The sequence below is a fragment of the Adiantum capillus-veneris genome, chromosome 22, assembly GCF_014529385.1.
Source record: "Adiantum capillus-veneris isolate H3 chromosome 22, ASM1452938v2, whole genome shotgun sequence".
In the NCBI taxonomy this organism is placed as follows: domain Eukaryota; kingdom Viridiplantae; phylum Streptophyta; class Polypodiopsida; order Polypodiales; family Pteridaceae; genus Adiantum; species Adiantum capillus-veneris.
The window spans coordinates 147305973-147313082 of record NC_140952.1 but is presented as its reverse complement, the minus strand read 5'-3'; positions in this window follow the sequence as shown (position 1 = coordinate 147313082).

Below are 7110 nucleotides of genomic sequence, written 5' to 3'. Positions count from 1 at the left end.
CCTTTAAAGGTGATGACTCGAGTGCAAGCTCAAGAAGCTGCAAAAAATGCAATTTTTGAGGAGAAAAACATATTGTAGCCTCAAACAGAAATCAAAAACTTATCGGTGAGAGCTAGAAGAAAATTGTGGAAATCCAAAGGAGACAAGATGAAAGCAAAAAGGATGAAGGAGAAAATGGCCCTAGAAACCAACTTGCAACAAGCCAAAGAACAACTAAAACAAGAAAAGAAAAACAGGAAGGGAATGAAGAAAGAAAAACAATCTCGGGGGTTTCACCGTTCAGTATCTCCCTATATAATGTGTGTTCGTGGGCTATTAAAAAAATCCTCTTTTAATAAAATGACCCCTTATTTTAGGGAATTTTTCCAAATTTGAAAATAAAAACTCCTTATTTTAATGCATCTCTGTTAAATTGCCTAATTTTTTTGCATTAAAAAATCCCTCCTTTCGAACTCATGTTATATATTAACATGATTAAATAGTGCACCCCCCGAGAAAATAATCCAAAATGTCATCGGGAGGTTCAGTCTTGGTAGAAAAGGTGAATGAGCAACTAGACACGATATTGCAATCCTATGCGGCTAGATCCAATAACAACCAAACTTTAGAACAAATACTACTGACCTATCCGCATTCAAAAGACAAAACCAAAATAATGGAAGTGTACAAAAGACTTGTTGAGACTGCTCAAGCTCTATAACAACCTAAAGTTCCAAAAAAAATTGAGCATGTAATGCAAGTTCTATGGAAAGAAAACACATGAACACATGGGGAAACCAACACAAGTGAAGAAGACAAAATTCAAGGATTATGTGACCGATGCGAAAAAGATCACTTAAACTTGAATTTCACTCAGAATCCAGATAATAAAATAAAACCTGTGGAAATAGACAAAGAGGAGCCACTTACTATGGGAATTGTTGCAAACATGATAGATGAGGATAAACCTTTGGAGATACAACCAATTCCTAAGGTAGATGAGTAGTGGCCACAATCCTTATGGAAAACGATTAGAAACCAAAAAGACGATAGTGCTACTTTACAATCAGCACCTATCCCTAAGATCAACATGGAACATGAATTTTTCCAAGGAGATATACAATCTCTATATGGGGATGTCGGGTCTATAGCATCTGAAGAGAGCAAACCACACTCTCTACAGACTTTGCCATCTTTCATAGGAGAACTCAAAACAAAATATGAGGTTAGAGTGGTACCTTCTTAGTGGAAAGGCACACCAAAAATGATGGATACTAAAAGCTTGCACGAAGTGATGTCATCCCCTATAAGATGCACCATTACTCTTATAGAGTTGCTAAAAATTAAACCGCATCTATGGGACCAAATGGGGAAACACCTGAAAAAATGGGGTTGAAAATCCCTTCATATGACCAACTTGCAGATGATAACATGGATGAAACTTCGCCTAAAAAACCACAGGAAAAGCCATTACCGGTGAATAAGGTGGGTGACTATTACGAAGGAGAGAAATGAAATACCACCTTACCACTTGAGTACAAGGGAGTAAAAATGCTAGCCATACTTGATAGCGAGACTTGAATAGCCATAGCTACAAAGGGAATCTGGGAGAAGATCAGCTCTCAAAAAATAACGCATGAAGTTTCAATTAGTGGACGGGTATGTGGAAAGACCCTTGGGAATGCTAGAACAAGTAGTAGTATCCTCATGAAGGATCGAATATGGCATATCTTTGCGGTAGTGGATTTTGGAAAAGGCAACAATTTTGAAGTTATTTTGGGACGACCATTTATGCGTCAACTCAGAATGGTTCAAGATTGGGGCTATGACCATCTTTACTTGCAACATAATGAAATCATAACCAAGGTAAACACCAAGGATCTTAATTACAAGGATGTAAACCGAACTCTGATAGAAGACTCTGAGGTCACTACTATGAATGATGGAATACCGTTACCTGCTTGGCTAGTGAAGGATGCTCACATTTGGATGTACGAAGCATAAAAATGTGGGAGTCTTAGAAAGGAGGATTGCAATCTCAAGCATGCAGTAGAAGACGATTACTACATGAAGGAATCATTTCCAAAGGTGTTATTTGAACCCTTTGGATGGGATCAAATATTGTTGACTATTGACGTCTATGTAATAAAGCTAAGTAAACATTGAGATAGATCAACCTTGCAAGAGGACTTTATCTTCAACGAGCCTTTACCCAACTTCCAAGGAAGCCTATACATCAAAAGGCACACCATCAAAAATGCAATGAAGACCAAAGCAAAAAGCATACCAACCAAAGTTTCCATCACAAAAAAGCATCCAAAAGAATTCAAAGAGAGTCAACCAAGTGTTAGTACCCAAAAAGCACATCAAAGGCGACCCGGTTTAGATACATCAAGCACGGGTTCAACCTTAACAACAAAAGATGATAGGGTGGGTAGCATCAAATGAGTCAATCATGGCTCAATGCTACTTCCAAGAAAGCACCAGTGTTTGGGCCAAAAAGCCTAAATTAACAGCTTGGATCTACTCACCTCAAGAAAGAATTTATGCAAGGAGCAATACGAGCCATCAATGAAAGACCAACAACTCAATAAAGAGTTTAAAAACCCGCAAAAGTCATCAACAATTCCACTCTCTCTCTCTCTCTCTCTCTCTCTCTCTCTCTCTCTCTCTCTCTCTCTCTCTCTCTCTCTCTCTCTCTCTCTCTCTCTCTCTCTCTCTCTCTCTATCTCTCTCTCTCTCTTACCATGTGTACCAACCACTCTCCATGCAAGCTGGTTGAGACCACTTCCAATTTCACCCACTCCTCGCCATGCAGTCTCCAATAGATTTCTTCTCTCTCTCTTTCTCTGTGCCCGAGCAATTAGTGTCTACCTCTCTCTTTCAGTGGTGCCCACCATGCAACCCATGTCACATTTCACAGACAAGTACTTTACTCTTCTGATGGTCACCAACCCACAGCCCAGTCTCCTCCTTTCTCTACAACTCCTCCCTACCACCAAACAACGCCTACCCATGCATCTGACCCCGCCAACTATATGCCAACGAACATTCGCTCTTTCTCTTCAACCACCTAAAACCAATCCTAGTACATATTGTGTCAGCAATGGCCATACTCACTATAATCTCCTGCAGCAAAGAAGTGCTCTCGACTGCCGCAAAATAAAAAACCATCCCTTGTGACCTTATTCACGAACAGAGTTTCTCTTTGACGATCGTGTCCATGTATGCCTAGACTTCAATGCATAAATAGATTGACAAGTATCAGCAGACTTGGGTTCCGATGTGCATACAACCTTTTTCAAACTGTTGTGAAAATCTGTATGCAGCTTTGAAGCTCTTGGCAGAATGCCAGGCATAGCTGCTCGTCATGCTTCATAAATTTATGGGTCCTCCTCAAAAATGGATTCCAAGCTCTAGTTAAGAATCTCACCTCAAAGGGCAAAGTTCTTGCAAACAAAGACACAGAAGCTTCTTCAGTGGCAATGGCACTTACTCAAACAAGGTGTAAAAGGCCCAACAACATGATTTTTGCCTTGTCTATCTTGCAGACTCTACGCAATAGACACCAGACACCACGGCAGAGAGTCGGGGAAGAAAGATGATGGCGAAGACATGCTGTTTTGATTGCAGCTTGTACGAGTGGAAAAAGTTGTTGAGGAGGTTTTAGCATCAGGTCATCCAAAAGGGCTTTACATAGGCAACATAAATCTGGATCATGGGCCTTTGCGGGCCAGCAGGGTTGAGCTCTGCTAGCGGTGCTCATAGCTTGATGAGCAACCGCTGGGATACACTCATGCTTTTCAGCAACCGCTGCAATCGTTTCTCAGACAACGCCCCTTGTCCGGCATCCACCAGCATTAACGATGATGTTGATTCTAACCTGGAAACTTTAGGCTTTATTCATTTTAGTTTTTTATTTTTTAGTCTTTCACTTTACTTCATTTTATTTTTGTACTCACCAGGCATTGGTTGAGATCCACCAGAATTATTTCAATTTGGTCTCATAGGTAATTTTGGCCTTTTGAAGACTGTTAATATAACATTTCATTTCATTTCTCTCTCTATTTTCCCCCTCTTCCCTTTTCTTTTGGACAATGGTCCATATCAACGATCCAACCATAATGCGCCCCCCTCCCGCCCCCCCCCCCTCTCTCTCTCTCTCTCTCTCTCTCTCTCTCTCTCTCTCTCTCTCTCTCTCTCTCTCTCTCTCTCTCTCTCTCTCTCTCTCTCTCTCTCTCTCTCTCTCAGAATTGGTTACTATGGCTACTAAAATATCTCTATAACGTGACCATTATCTCTATGTATGTTGTTTTTAAATGAGGGTTTTCTTCATATTCTCTTTACTTGGCATAATGATTGCCCTGATAAATCAATTTTTCTTTTATCCAATTTTCTCGTAGAGCTCGAAAAACGAAACCTGAATTAGAAGTCATCAATAATTGAGATTTACCTTCAAACTTGTACCCAATAGTTTGTGTAGCCCAAAGATCTTGAACAAAATTTGGTTTAAAAACATAGCTATATAATAATTTATTTATTTATTTATTTTTATATTTTTTATATTTTTCTTGTAATGAATGTTCTCTTCTAGCACATGTGCTAGTGCCATTGTTCATAAACCTCTTTCCAGAAAAGAAGGATAAGCTACCCACTAATTGCCTTACTAAGAGAAAGGTAATAATATATGTCCACAGGCCATGAAGTTCATGGTACTTGACATCTTGAATATTTCTAGAGTTTGTCATGAATATAGATGTTCCATACTTCAGCGGATTGTGATTTTTAAACTCTACCCGGCTCAATGTAAACAATAATCTGCTTCTCATTGGTGATGTTAGCTCTTAGTTTATTTTGATACTTTCATGCCCTGTATTGTAAACACCGTGCATAATCATAACATGTTAAGGTAAAATTTTCACCCTCAAGATACATTAGGCCTTAATATTCTAGCAATGATGACCATAGGCGCACTCTGCCTAGGTACACTTTTAGCTACCAACACCCAAGGTGAATTTTACCTCATTATTAAGCAATTATCAACCATAAACAAGAAAATTCCTCTCTCATCATTATTTGCAAGGGCCATTATCCCCATAATGTAAGTTTATACCCATTAGCAATGATGTAGTGTAATTAGATTTTCACTTTGATTGCCCTACAAATTGTTGTAAATGTTACATCATATGGCATTCAAATTGTTGTTGCATATTACTCAATATTATTCCATTTATTTTCTTTTGTTCACAACCCTGCCAATGTTTATAATACTCCTTCAAATAGGACTATGTTTAGTGAAGGATATTTCCCTCTACAAGAGAATTTGAAGCCAACTACTTTGGGAGACCTTCTTTTGACCTATCCTAATATTCATACATTGAGTGTGGCCTCACTTTATTTGAACACCGATATCCACTGGTCATCCCAATCTTGCAAACCACCCTATCAATTTAGATAACACCTCTCTTATCCGCTCATATGTACTTCAAGGTGTCTACTTTCATTCTCTTTTCTTGGCAAACAAACTTTGCATCAAATTTGTCCTTCATAGCATTTCAAATATTAATGCATCTGATGTGCAGTTATTAACGTCTTCTTAAATTTAACAAGCAATTGTTTTAGTGCTTTGTCTTTGAGATATACTTTCGTAGGTAAAGTTAAGTACATTGCTATCATATCAGAGAATCTTATGGCATGCAATTTCTTCATACATTTTGATACTATCCCTCTAGCAAAACCATTTCATTACCCCTGGTTAGTAAGCTCTTTCTATGTAATATTAGATGGCTAACTTGTGTGATGATTAACCTTAACAACTCTCATTATCATCTGCACTTTGTATTAACAAGCTTCATACGTCATCAACACTATTTTAGATCTAGTGATTTGAAATTTCTCCCAGCACACTAGTTGAGACATTGTACATTGTTATGGCAAGGATCTTATCAGTTAGACCGAATGGGAATGGAAAAATTTCTACACATGTTAGATCTCCCATGCCCCAAGAAGGCAGGACTCTCCGCTCCTCACCTTGTTACGGAAACTTACGGTTATTGACACATGTATTAGAGCTCCTATGCCTCGTGAGATAGGACTCCCTGCTTTGCAATAATGTTATGGAATGATGGTTGATACATGTGTACTAGAGTGCTTACACCTGGTACGGACGGACTCTCCGTGGTTATGTTAAATGTGGAACTGGCCCACCACATTTGGTATGGATTGATATGACAGGATATGATCAATTGGTATGGCAAGGTGGAAGGGTCACAGCTGATGGTCTATTTGGAACAACATTTATGCCAATGTTTCACCTCCGCACCTATGCACATTTCCTTTGTTTCATGCACTCCCATCACACCATCCACATGCTACACATTTTCCCACTTTTAAATTGCTTCCTACTAATCATTGTTACTCTTTTGGGTTTTAGTTACTCATTGTGCTGCGCAGGCATGTACCTAGCATCTTGTACCTCGCACTCGACTCCACCACTTATGTACCTCGCAATTGAGGGTAGTTGCTTTTTCAATCTCGGAGTATGTTATGGATATGGGATCTGTACATTTATTACTCAAGTGCTCATTAGGAACTATGGTCATTTGTGCCGCCCGGCCAATGTGTATTCATTTTCTAGCATTGAAGAATCTATAAATGAAATACGTGCAAGAGGGAAATGCTCACTCTTGCACGGTGGGAGATTGTACCCAATGCTTGTGTGTTTCTTCTCTCCCCTCCTCTCTTCTCTCTTGTGGTGCCGATGTAGCACTCCACTTTAGGAGGTGTATCTGCACGCACTCTCTTGCTCTATCTCGCTCTATGTCCCTCTTTGTTCTTGTATCATGTGATTATGTGCTTATAAGATTGCCAGGTATGTTGATTAGTCTGTTTTATGGCTTGCAGTACGTTATTGTGAGTATTTGCAAAGCCTTCTGCGCTCCCGTTTGCAACATTGCAGCCATTTGGCTTAGCTACCATTTCCTGCGATGCGAGACACGGCATTGGGGCAATGGAGAAGAGTCAAATCAATTGTGCACATTATGCTCACTGCAAGTTCAAGAGTCTGAGTGTCACACACTACTAGAGTGCTCAGCTTCTGGTCACATCCGAACTTGCTTCTCTCACATTTTC